Source organism: Lepidochelys olivacea, assembly GCF_965140295.1.
Source record: "Lepidochelys olivacea isolate rLepOli2 genome assembly, chromosome: 6".
NCBI classification, from domain to species: Eukaryota; Metazoa; Chordata; order Testudines; family Cheloniidae; genus Lepidochelys; species Lepidochelys olivacea.
The window spans coordinates 87,969,857-87,983,496 of NC_140416.1; the positions used below are offsets into that span (position 1 = coordinate 87,969,857).

Here is a 13,640-nt window from a genome sequence, read left to right on the forward strand (position 1 = left end):
CGATGCAATCCCACCAATCAATGCTCACTTCTTGGGCCCAGAAATGGCACTCTACTGTTTGCAGCTGCTCTGTGAATGCTACCAACAATCTGAAATTGGTTCTCACTATGTCCCACAGAAATCTGCCATCCAGGAAATCATCATGTTCCCTGTGGCTCTTCTTACAGCTCTGCAAATACCAGAGGATCATGCATCCTGTGCTTGCAACACTCATGACAATAGTGTAGAGCTATGCGGCTCCATGCTTCTGTCAGAGATGGCATCCCGTGCGGGTTTGTGGAATTTTCAAAATAGATGCAAAAATTATGGGATAGAGATGGCATTATTGGGTGGAGAAAGCAGCATGATGGAAACTTGTCCTCGCAGTCCTAGTCACCTCGTTTCTGCCCCAGCATGCATTGCCAAAACTTCCCAAAAGACAGTGTGCTGGATGGTGGCAAATTGTACACTGGAATACTTACCCAGGGTGCACTGCACTATGCATTGAAACGTATTCCTGGTGAGTACTTGCAGAACTGATGTAAGGAGACAAGTATGCATGCACACAAGCAATATACTAACTGTGGCAATATACTAACAATATACTAACTTTATGCTGGTGTAACTTGTGTTGGCAAAAGTTTGTAATGTAGACATGCCCCTAGGGAAGGAAACAATCTATAAGGTCCCATCTATCAGGTCCCTAATCTGAGCACTAATGTCCAATTATTCCCTACAGTTTATCCCAGTCAAATATATTGAAATAGGAAATTCCACTTAAACCCAATAAACAGACATGACTCTCAGCATCTGTTTCTAACCGTGGTGGAAGTGAGCACTGCTCTTCCGTCAGGGCTCTGTCCAGGGCTGATTAAGAATGATCTATGAGGATGACACTATGTGGACCACAAAACAGCATGACATAATGTCCAATGTTTGATGAGACATAACTATAGAAAATAACACTAGGAGAGGTAGAGATTCTGTACATTTTAAGGGCCCTAGCGCATAGCTCCCATCAGTACTAGCTTAGTCAGTGTGTTTGTGTTATGTCGTGCTGTGTACAAGGGAGAGGAGGTTTCTAATATGGCTGGAAATACCAATTGGCAGTAATAATACAGTTATTCTTCTACATGCTTTATAAATATTACATAAAAAAAAAGTTAAAAAGCATTAAAGTTGCAAAGTCAAGTCTCAAAAGTTGGGAAATGCCAGAAATGTGTATGTATTACACTACAGTCTTTAATTACATGATCACATATTTTTTTCACAGGACCACTGTCTCATTCAGGGCATAAGATAGATGGTACACAACGAATGAGTAGCTAGTCAATGTTTCTTTTTATTTTCATTATTCACTGTGTGGCGCCATGCATTATTTACTGTACACCATCCAAACCCTTCATTGAAAACAGAATTATTAATTTCCTCATGGGCTTTTCTATGGCACTTCCATCATAATATCTTAGTTCTTTACAAACATTAATGAATTTACCTTCACAACACTCCTGTGAAGTGAGGTAGTAGTATTATCCCCATTTTACACATATGCAACTGTGATACAGAAATAAAAGCCAAATTTGACAAAAGTATCAGCTAATTTAGGGTGCCCAATCTGTGAATCTCAAGACTTGATTTGTCACAGTACTTTACAAATTCAGAGCAGAACTTCCACTGACCTCAGTCCGCAGCTGTGAGTGCTTAGCACTTCTTCAAATTGTACCCCAGGTGTCTCAAGTTGGGTACCCAAAATAAAGGGGAACACACAGGTGGCCAAAATGAAGAGGAACTCACATCTCTCAAAATTCTGGTTTATGTGACTTCCGCCACCTCACACTGGAACTCCGTGGGAGAGGCAGGAACAGACTCGAGTTCCAGGGTGGGATTCAACTGTCCATCCTTTCTGCAGCTCCCTGCTTCATACACTACACATCTTCCAATTTCTACACCTTCCAACTTTTACAACAAACGAGGCAGAGATACTACAAATAACACCCTCATTCATTACATAATCCTGGTACACTCCCAAAGTACAGTCCATTCTGTGCACTGAATGAGGCAAGAGTGTGGAAAAATTATATATGACCATGTAATTAAAGACTGTATCATGATGCATAGGTACAACGGGCTCAAATTAAAGTTGCAAGGGCAATCTTATTTCTGGCATTTTCTGACTTTTAAGTCCTTGACTTTGCAACCTTAACATTCTTAAACATAGTTTTTTGGATGTAATTTCCTGTTTTTTAAAAACTTAAAAAAGAAAAACAAAAAATATCATCATGTGGAACCATATTAATTCCCCCATAGGTCATCAGCAGGGTTGGGACCTTTAGATTCACAGCACAATCCTCTAGCACTTGAGTTTGTGGAGTAACTGGTAGTACTAGAAGGCTGTTATTTCTGTGTGGACCTGCCACTGAAAAGGGATGGAGACACACCCATTGCCAGTGGATTTCACAGCTATTTGCTCCCAGCAAAGGAATGGTGAGACTTAGGAATAATGGGTTCAGTTCCAGGTTTTGTGGGTCAATGAATACTCTTGCAATTATAGATCCTCCTATGTTGGCCCCCTCAGCCTCTCCCCTTCTGCTCCTATCCTCAACCCCATCCTCAGCTCCTACCCCTGTACCCTCCCCTACTACTATCCCCCTGGCTCCGGTCCATCCTTTCGAGCTCCTCCATCTGTTCCTGCCTCTCTCCCTTCCCTTTTCCTATCCCTCCCTCTGGTCTTCTGCCCCTCTCTGTTCCTGCCCCTATTTCCCCCTCCTGGCTGCTGTTCCTAACCCCCCTTCCATCTGGCTCCTAACCCAATTCTCTTCCCCTGGCTCCTTTTCCCATTCCATGCCCCTCTGTATTCAAGTTAGGCTGTTTCTTCCTTCTCCTGCACCAGCCTGGGTGCTAGAAGGGGGAGCATTGAGAAAGAGCAGAGACTTTTCCCCTGTTCTGGTGCCCAGCAGTTGGGAAGAGCAATTGAAGGGAAAGTTCCATTCGATGTTGGGATAGAACATACTGTCACTTTGCGTGGAGGATGGATGCATGTCTAAATCCCATTGATTCAGATTTCTAAATCACTTACACCAGCAGTCCCCAAACTATTTAGTGTCGCAGCACCCCCTTACACCTGTCTGTACTCCCCACCCCACCCCTCGGAACCAGGGCCAGGAGCAGGGCTGCGGCTCCAGGGAGAGTGGGGGGAAAAGGAGAGAGTAAGGGGGCCGCAGCTGGGGGTAGGTCTGGGGGCTTAGCTGCAGCCAGGGGCTGAGGCTGGGCGTGGGGGAGGGAGCAGAGCCGCAGCTGGGCTACGGTAGGGGTCGGTAGATGGGCTCGCGGGCAGATGCGGCTCCTCTCCTGGTCTTGCCCCCAGCCTTGGCCTCAGACCGAGAACATAGCAGTGGCCGAGGCTGGGGTCTAGGGTTGCCAGGCATCTGGTTTTCGACCAGAATGCCCAGTCGAAAAGGGACCCTGGCTGCTCCAGTCAGTACCGCTGACCGGGTTGTTAATAGTCTGGTCGGTGGTGCAGTGGGGCTAAGGCAGGCTCCCTGCCTGCCTTGACTCTGCGCAGCTCCCCGGCATGTCTGGCCTCTAGGCGCAGGGGCCATCAGGGAAGCTCCGTGTACTGCCCCCCCCTTCAGCGCCAGCTCCCCATGGCATGGGAACCGCGGCCAATGGGAACTGTGTGGGCAGTTCCTGGGGGCACAGGCAGCCTGCACCACACAAAGCCGCCTGGCTGTGTCTCCGCCTAGGGTCGGACATGCCGGCCACTTCTGGGAGCAGTGCGAAGCCAGGGCAGGCAGGGAGATTGCCTTAGTCTTGCAGTGCTACTGACTGGGAACCGCCTGGGGTAAGCACTACCCAGCCAGAGCCCAAAACCCCACCTGCACCCAGCCCCTGCCCCAGGTGGGAATCCCCTCCTGCACTCTAACTCCCTCCCAGACCCCCCAACCCCAAATGCACCCCAACCCTCTGCTCCAGGTCAGAACCCCTTTCCACACTCTAACTCCCTCCTGGAGCCTGCACCCTGCACTCCCTCCCACACTCCAACCCCCTGCCCTAGCCCTGAGCCCCCTCCCGCACTCCAAACCCCTTGGCCCCAGCCAGGAGTCCCCTCCTGTACCCCAAACACCTCATCCTCAGCCCCACCCCAGAGCCCACACTCCCAGACAGAGCCCGCACCTGCTTGTGCACCTCAATCTCTTGCCCCAGCCCTGAGCCCACTCCTGCACCCTGAACCCCTCATTTCTGACCCCACCCCAGAGCCCGTACCCCCAGCTTCAGCCCTCACCCCTTCCCACACCCCAACCCCCTGCCCTAGCCCAGTGAAAGTGAGTGAGGGTGGGGGAGAAAGAGCAACAGAGGGACGGGGGATGGAGGGAGTGGGGAGTGGGGCCTCAGAGAAGGGATGAGGCAGCCAACTACGCCACTGTGATGGGTTGGATCATAGAAACGCCCTTGGGAGCTGCCACCTGATGTGCCAAGACTACTTCTGCCCCTGCTTTCCTGCCTGAAACGAGCAAACAGAAAATAACAAACCAGCAACCACTTTGTCTGTTTTCCAGCCACCACACTTAAAACACACTTAAAATCACTACCAGTACCTCAGAGCAATCAGCTGTACACAGATCCTGCCGACTACGCCACTGTGACGGGTTGGATCACAGAAACCCCCTTTGGGACTGCCACCTGATGTGCCAAGACTACTTCTACCCCTGCTTTCCTGCCCAGTCAGCTTAGGACTTCAGTGCCCTGCCTGGTTTGAGCCAGACCTGCTAGCCTGCTGCAAACCCAGACCCAGGTCTGAACCACGTCCCCTAACAGCTGTAGGCTTAACTGAAAGCAGCTTAAGAAGTGTTCCTGTCCTTGACACTCAGATGCCCAACTCCCAATGGGGTCCAAACCCTGAATAAATCCATTTTACCCTGTACAAAGCATATACAGGGGAAACTCATAAATTGTTCGCCCTCTATAACACTGATAGAGAGATATGCACAGCTGTTTGCCCCCCACACACAAGTATTTATACATACTCTGGGTTAATTAAAAGTAAAAAGTGATTTTATTAAATACAGAAAGTAGTAAAAATTCCAAGTAGAAAAGTAGAAATTCCAAGTAGTAATAGACAGAACAAAGTGAATTACCAAGCAAAATAAAATAAAACCCACAAGTCTATGTCTAATAACACTGAATACAGACAAAACCTCACCAGTTCCAGTAAGCTTCTGTTGCGGTTCAGTGATGAGACAGAACACAGCTTTATGCAAGCAAACAGGCTGGTCAGCGGAGATGGGCTGTTCTGCCCCCCCTGCCTTCCACCTTCTCCTTTTATTATATTTCTCCCCCTAAGCATTACACACTGCTACACAAAGGAATGTATGACATTGATTCATATGCTTAGTTACCATCCTCTATCTACTACAATCCTGGTTCTCAGGCCTTGAGCCCAGGCTAAAGAAACCTCCCACAGTTGCTGTCCAAACAATCAAGTTCTCAGGGTTCATATCTAGCCCTTGTCCTTGGATAGAGCAATGTGTGCATTGCTTCTAGGAAACAGTCAGGGTGTGCCCCGCCTGCTTCCAGGTGGAATAGCTAGACATTAACCCTTCAAGCTTCCTTTTACAGACTGATCTCCTTCTAGTTCGGGTCCAGCAATCACTCACAACCCGTGTAGTTATTGCCCTTTGTTCCAGTTTCTTTCTTGGGGGTAGAGAGGCTCTCTCTTTAGCCAGCTGAAGACAAAATGGAGGGGGTCTCCCATGGGCTTAAATAGACTTTCTCTTGTGGATGGAGAGCCCCCTCCTCTTTCCTATGCAAAGTCCAGCTCCAAGATGATGTTCTGGAGTCACCTGCGCAAGTCACATGTCCATGCATGACTCACAGTTTCTTACCAGGTAGCAGCCATGGGTCACATGCTGCCTTGAACATCCTCAAGTAGACTTCTTATGTGGATTGGAGCATTCCAAGATCCACTGTACTTTAAGTGCTTCTTGATTTGCACATTCCTTTCTCAAGAAGCTGACCAAATGTTTTACAAAGGTCACTTCAAAATCAAGCCAGTACACAGCCAATATTCATAACTTTTAATACAAAAATGACATATGCCTACAAATAGGATTAATAGATTCAATAGATCATAACCTTTACATAGATATGTTACATGGCATATATAGCATATAACTAGAATATGTTTGTCATATATACATTCAAAAGCATATCTCCATAAAGCCTTATGGGGGGCACCGTCACAGCAGGGGCAGGTTTTGTGCTATTAGAAAGTTGGCAACCCTACTGGGGGCTGGCGCAAGGCTGGGAACAGGGCCGAGGCCAGATGTGGCGCCAGGAGCCAGGAACATGACTGGGGGTGGGGGTGGGGGGCCAGATGGTGCTCCCTCCCTGCCCCTGTGGGGGCTGGCCTGAACCCCACTGAGCCTCCTGGACGTTCCTCCATGCTCCCCTGGGCGGGGCGCCCCACATTTTGGAGATCTCTGACTTTCACAATTTTGAAAACTGTACTAATTATCTCCATTTTACAGATGTGTACACTAAGACAGAGACACTATGAGAGGAGGTAAAATGACTTACCCAAGGTTATACAGTGAATCAGTGTTAGTGCTACTTTTAGCTCCCAGGAGCCTGTGGCTCCCAGGCCTCTGTTCAAAGCATTAGATCATTCCTTTTCTTCAAGTGATGTAGCATTTAGGGCAAAAATTAACCTAATTTTACATCAGTATAAGTGATAACAGATTCAGGGCCCTAGTAATAGACCAGAGCAGTTTCTTTCATTCTTCCAAACCTCTAGTAAATAATGGAGTGGAAAGGAAGCCATCAGGATAAACAAGGAATGCTGGAAAAGTGTCCTGGGCATCCCCACCTTTTCTTCTGAGGTCCCCTTCAGATTCTCATCATTCACAGAGGCTCTGTGAAAGTTTAGGTGATTCACCTTCCACTAGGAGAAGACTGGACAAAGCTCCTGCTAGAGCTCATCCTCAGTTCCACTCTGAGCATCTATCAGAGTAGGCAGTAGAGAGTGGCCAATAGTATTTACTCCTTCCTCTGCTCCATCTCCAGGGCCGGGCACATCTCCTGGGCAATTCAGACAGAACTTATCAGCCTGGGGAGCTAAGGATTTATTACACGTACTCTTTCCTACCTGCAGTTGTATTATTGCAGGCCATAAACTGGTCAGCTCTCTCAACCTAAGAGGGTTAGGCCTTGTCAGTACTTGTAAGAGAACGCCCCAACCAACATCCAGGTTCTGCAGAAAATTATGATGGAGATTCCATTAGGGGTAAGTTTTGTTAGTCCAGGAGTATTAAGTCTTCTGTGTGGACCAGTAGTGATGAAGACATAGGCTGCACCTCAGTTCCAAGTACAATTCTTATTCTTATATGTACTACAGTAGCGATCAGAGACCCTAATCAGATAAGGGCCCTATGTCTTAGTCACTGTACAAACACATACATAGTAAGAGACATTCATTGGCCTGAGGAACTTACACTCTAAGACAAGACATAAGAAATGGATGCAGAAACAAGGGAGGGAGGATGAGGGCAACATGATAAGGACACATTGCTACATAGACTTGCCTTGTGCATAAGCTAGGCGGTTTGAGCCATTCCAAATTTTAGTTTCAGGATGTTTTTTTTTTACTTATTAAAATAAAAAACAAATAAAATAGATCTCGGGATGGTGGCTACTCAGTGAGAAGGGAGAAATGGGTAAGATCCTCAGGAAGCTGATGAGGCCTCCCTCTCCCCATAGGAAGGTGAGAAAGAGAAAGAAAAGTTTCATTATAAATTTGTTGCTTACTGCACCAGCATACTAAGCATTGTAGAGCCACAGGGAAAGACAGCCCCTACAGCACAGCCCCAGGAAGCTCATCCATGCCTGGTGGAACTTCTTAGCACCTGTGGGGATGTCATTTTCACTGTATTCTAAGCAATATCTAGTACCTAGACTCTATGGGTTCAATTCTGTGCTCACACTGGTGTAAATCCACAGTAACTCCACTGGAACCAATACATATACACCAGTGTAAATGAGTGGAAGTCTGATGCCCAATCTGTGCAGGGATCTGTGGGCTAATAGGCAAGCTCAGGCAGGGCCTGCAACAGGGCTAGTTGACACAGAGGGTCGGAACAGGAAAAAGGTGGGGTGAAATGGTGCACTGGTTAGGGCTAGGGAATGGGCAATACTAGATGCTGGTGCTGCAATGGGTATATCTAGAGAGAACTAGGGCAAAGCGTGATATAGCATTAAGAGTAAAGCAAGGGACCAGTCTAAAGGGTAGAGGAGATAGGATGATGTTAGAAGATGCTCCATTAATCTATTACCTCTCACACTTCAAAGTGAGCCTTCTAGGTTGAAGAAAGAGAAAGTACTAATTGAGGTAGCTGGGAAAGTGCTCAACTAGAGATAGGCCCATGAGCAGAAACCTGGTTGGCAGAAACATTATTTTAGATTCCCACTCCCAGCACCTAAGACTGGAAGGCTGCCATCCTCTTCTAATTCCAAAGCACAAACAAGATCAGCCTTCCTATCCTGGCAGACTTAACCAGAAGTGAGGATTCCACTGTTTTCCTCCTTAAAGAAGCAACCTGGAGACTGCCCCATACCAGTAGGCAGTAGGGTCGCCAACTTTCTAATCACACAAACCCAAACACCCTTGCCCTGCCCCTGTCCTGCCCCTGACCTGAGGCCCTGCCCCTTTCCCTCCCCTTCCCCAAGGCCCCACCCCCTGCTCACTCCATCACCCCTCCCTCCGTCGCTCACTCTCCCCCATCCTCACTCACTTTCACCAGGCGGGGGCAGAGGGTTGGGGTGCGGGAGGCGGTTCATGCTCCGGGGTGGGACCAGAAATGAGGGATTCAGGGAGCAAGAGGGGGCTCCGGGCTGGGGCCAATGGGTTTGGAGTGCGGGAGGGGGCAAAGGGTATGGGCTCTGGGAGGGGGCTCAGGGCTGGGGCAGAGGGTTGGGATGCAGGGTGAAGGCTCCAGGAGGAAGTCTGGGTGCAGGAGGGGGCTCAGAACTGGGATGGGGGTAGGGGTGTGGGAGAGGGTGCAGGCTCAGGCTGGGGGTGTGGGCTCTAGGGTGGGGCCAGGGATGTGGAGTTTGGGGTGCAGGAGGGGGCTCAGGACTGGGGCAGGGGGTTGAGGTCCAGGAGGGGACGTGGGATGAGGGCTCCAGGAGGGAGTTTGGGTTTGGGTGGGGGTTCCAAGCTGGGGCAGGGGTTTGGGGTGCAGGAGGGGGCTTGGGGTGAGGGCTTTGGCTGGGTAGCACTTACCTCAGGCGGCTCCTGGAAGCGGATGGCATGTCCGGTTCCTAAGTGGAGAGCTCAGGGGGCTCTGTGCGATGCCCGTGCTTGCAGGCAGCAGCTCCCATTGGACACGGTTCCCGGCCAATGGAGCTGCAGAGCCTCCCTGACTGCCCTGATCCTAGGGGCTTCAGGGACATGCTGGCTGCTTCCGGGAGCTGCACACAGCCAAGGCAGGCAGGGAGCCTGCCTTAGCCCCACCATACCACTTACCAGACTTTTAGTGGCCCGCTCAGCGCTGCCAGGGTCCCTTTTTGACCGGACATTCTGGTTGAAAACCAGACGCCTGGCAACCGAAGTAAGTGGCCAGGTACCTGCAACAGAAGTGTGAATTAGGAGACTATGATGCCTCCAGCAGCACAGTGGAGAAGACAGTGTTTTCTAGTGGTTAGCTCTGGGACGGAGACTCAAGAAGCTTAGGTTTTATTCCTGCCTTCCACTGACTAATTGTGTGGAGCTGTGTAAATTTTCTGTTTTCCCCATCTTTACAATGAGGATGATGATACTGACTACCCTCCCAGAAAGATTGTGGGATTCAATGAGTGGATAGTTATACATCTCTTTAAAAACGTAAGTTGCTAAATAACTGCAAAGCATTATTGATGTATTATCATTAATTATTACTGCTGACCTTTGAGAAGCACTTTGATATCCTCACATGAAAGGTGCAATATGCTGTTAGTGGTAAGTATTGCTTAATTTAATTATTCAATATGCCTGGGCATTTATAATGTACCAGTTGCTGTGGTTTCTAGGTGAGGAATACACAGAACAGTACCTCAATTAATGAGACCAAATGTGTTACATCACATTTTTCTAGTTATGAGTTGTACAGATGATCTCTAAAATTACATTATTAACAAAAGAGCATGTGACATGTCTGGTTCATGTGCATTTCAGTGCTGCTGTCTGTGATATGCTTTAAGATCCCCACGACAAAAGATAATATATAAATTACATTATACAAGTATTTCAACTATTTCTCTTGCAAACAAAGGTAATTAGACTCTCTTTGCACACAGTATAAGTATTTATTTATTATTAATATTATTAGTACTGTTGCTAATGTTGTAAAAAGCTATGGAATACCTGAATACTCATGGTTTTTAAAGGTTCCTTGAAATTGTTCATTTAAAAAATGGGGAGTTAAGCTTGGGTGTCTTGAATAAGTTCCAATTTGGGTATTTACAGTTTACCTTCCTGTAACGGGGTGTACTTGCCCTGCAGACAAAGGGGTTAACCCCATATTGTGGTTAGAGGAAGCCACTCCTAGGTATGCTCGAACTGGAGCCTCAGCATAAAAGGGAGCAGCCCAGCTCAGTTGAGGCTGACTGCTGAAGAGAGAGGACACACATTGCAGGCTCCCTTCCAAAAGCTGCTGGAACCCCATATCATGGAGGCCAAGTGCACGGACACCCAGGCGGATATCCAGCTGCCCATGGAAGCCCAAGAAGTGATGGAGTTGTCGGGAGCTTGCAAGCTAACGATCCCAGAGACCCAGGAGGCTTGTGCACAGCAACGCCACAAGAGGAATCAGACATTGGTGTGGTTGTAGAACCAGGACAAAGGCAGCATGTTTTGGATGGATCTCTACTGACCGAGTAGCAAACACATTCGTCGCTATCAGGCCTTTGGTTGGGACCCCTACCCCAGCTGCCACCCACTCCTGGGTGGTGGCCCACTTCCCCGCTGGCCATTAGGTCCCACAGTCCTATGAAAGAGGACAGCCATATTGACTCTGGCACCTCGGCCATGCAGCCCTGCAAGGGAGGGCAGCCATATAGACTCTGGCCACTAGGCCATATGGCCCTGTGAGGGAGGACAGTCATATGGACTCTTGGCACTAGGCCATGCATCCCTGCATAGGAGGACCGGCTTATTGGCTCCAGCCATTAAGCCATATTACCCTGAGACTAAGGGTGGTGTCTGGACTCAGCCACAGGGCTATAACTCCCTTCTACCTGCCCCAAAGGGTGATGGGGTGTACGTGCCCAGCAACTCTTCCAAAATTTCCTCTGCAGTTTCAACTGGATAGCTTCCTATTCTAAACAACAGTGAATTGTTGCTATGTGCTGTTAAACAGCTGCCATATCCCACCCCAGGAATGGCAGCATTCCAGCAGTGGGTAAATTGAAATTAGTTAGCATTTTGGATATTTTTCATGTAAATTCTTACCTATACTGTTTCCTCTCAAGTATTTGTACACAGCCCTGCTATTCCCTCCTTTCTTCTTTTCTTTAAATTTTATGGCTTGGATAGTACAACCAGGTAGTTGTGTAGACCAAAGTGGCTTTAACCTGCCTTTATGTTCCACTGATCTGGGGGCCAGTCTGGTCCCCAACATAAGTTAGAGCAGCCTCAGGTCTAATGTGTGTCCAGCTGATCACAGCCCATAATGGGCTGTGCTATAAGCCAGGGATCACTATGCCACAGGGATGCCTTGACCACACCTCTTTGTCCCTAGTCACTCCCTGTCAAGGCTGATTCCCCACTCTGGTGCTTTGAGTGCAGGAGGTGGGGGCCTGCAAGGATTCTAAAAATTAATACTTGCCACTCCAGGCTTGTATTAAACTCCCAAGGTTACAGCTTCTCTCTGACCCTGAATTGGTAAATGCTGCCACCAGCCAAACGCAAAACCCCCTTGAGAGCCCAGAAAGGCGCACCAGGCAATTCCTTCCTGTGGGGTACCCTCAAGCCCTTTCACCCCCTCTCCGGGGAAGAGCAAAGAAAGAAAAAAAAGGAAATCAGCTGTTGCCACCAGCTAATTAAACAACATGTGCACAAACCTCTTAGACACAAAAAAATCCAATTCTGTTCTTAAAGAAGGTAAATTCTATTAATAAAAAAAAGGAAAGAAAATACATCTGGGAATTCAGGCTATTGCTAGATTTTAAAGAGCAATTACAAGGATTAAGCACTAAAAATAGCTTTCTTAAGATCCAGCTTAAAGGTTACAAGCAAAACAAAAGCACCTGGGGTTAGCACGGAGGAATCCACAAGCCATAAAGAAATAAAAGAGATAACCTAATCACGTCTTCCTAGACATTTCCTGATCTCCTTACATATCAGGGGGTTTTAAATGAGTAGTTTCTAGGTATGATATTGATGGTTTTTTCATACCTGGTCCAAGCTCTTACAGCATTGCTTTGTCCCGTCCCCTCTCTCCGGGAGAACAACCACAGACATAAAAAAGGAGAGTCTTGTTTCAAGTTTTAAAAGTTCTAGTCTTCCCATTGGCTCTTTTGGCCAGGTGCCCAGTCACTTCCTTTTACATATGCATAGCAGTGAGACTTTTTAACCCTTTACAGGTAGAGCAATTAGAGAACAGCTACTAAGAGGGATTTTATAGCTACTGGCTGGCTGGGTGTCCATAAAAGGGAGCTACATTTATCACACTCCCTCTGCACTTGGGTCCATGAGGAGGAGTGGCGTAGGAGCCACTCTGACATTTCTAGGCCCTATAGGATTCCCTTCTCTATATCCCAATTTTTTCATCTATATAATGGGGATTGTGACACTTATATCATGGGGGAGATTAGGTTTAATTAACTAATGTTTGTAAAATGCTTTCTGATTCTAAAATGGAAGGCACTAGTGAAGTGCAAAGAATTAATTATTATTGCTATTGATTATTATTAGGTTCTTTTAACTGGTCCTTACTGACACATTATAACCTTCTTATTCTCTTTGAGATGGACCTGCTCCGCATATGATGTCTGAGGGCAAGAAGCAGGACAAAGAGCTTGGTGATAGCATAACCTGGGAAATTTGGCTGGAGAGACGACATTTCCAGGGATGTCCGAGTAGGGCAGTAGCACAGCATTATATCAAACCTACCCTTTAAACAGGAATCAAGCTGTAGGGTATGTCTATGCTGGAGCGCGAGGTGGAATTTCCAGTTTTGATAGATATCCCTGCACTAGCTCTGATTGACGGAGCTAGTGGATTGCGCTAGTGATCTAAAAATAGAAGTGTAGCCACAGCAGTGGTGGCAATGCAACCAAAAGCCAGCCACAAAACTCTGTCTTCTCCTGTCATTGCAGCTGTTTCTCTCTTAGTTTCACTTTCCACTGATTTCCAGCAGGAACTGTAGACACTGGATAAATGGCAGCACAAGATCCATATTGACATTGTCCGAACTAACTTCCTAAATGAACACAAACACTCAAAGAGGAGAGACTGGGTGGCTTAGTAGGGCTGGGGAATTAATTATGGAGCTTTTTACATCTGAGTCACCAGATCAGGTCCAGTCTGGATTGACCCTGACAAAGACATTCCCATTTGACAGCTTTTTGGTGCTCTGATTACTCCTGAGGGCTTTCTGTGCCAAAAAATTAAAAATTCTGTGCCCAAT

The 13,640-nt window shown here is 47.5% G+C and overlaps 1 long non-coding RNA gene across 2 annotated transcripts in view; it reads right to left on the minus strand.

The window, feature by feature from the left end:
• Window positions 1–12,479, minus strand: part of LOC311521576 — a 65,226-nt gene extending 52,747 nt beyond the window's left edge. Inside the window, exons 1-3 of one of the 2 annotated variants that reach the window (XR_014711920.1) lie at window positions 12,407–12,479; window positions 9,500–9,600; window positions 5,180–7,056 (exon numbers count right to left, since the gene is read on the minus strand). This is a non-coding gene — a long non-coding RNA (uncharacterized lncRNA). The remainder of the gene's footprint in view (window positions 1–5,179; window positions 7,057–9,499; window positions 9,601–12,406) is intronic. The other variant, XR_014711917.1, reaches the window with a different exon arrangement.
• Window positions 12,480–13,640: the final 1,161 nt, after the last annotated feature.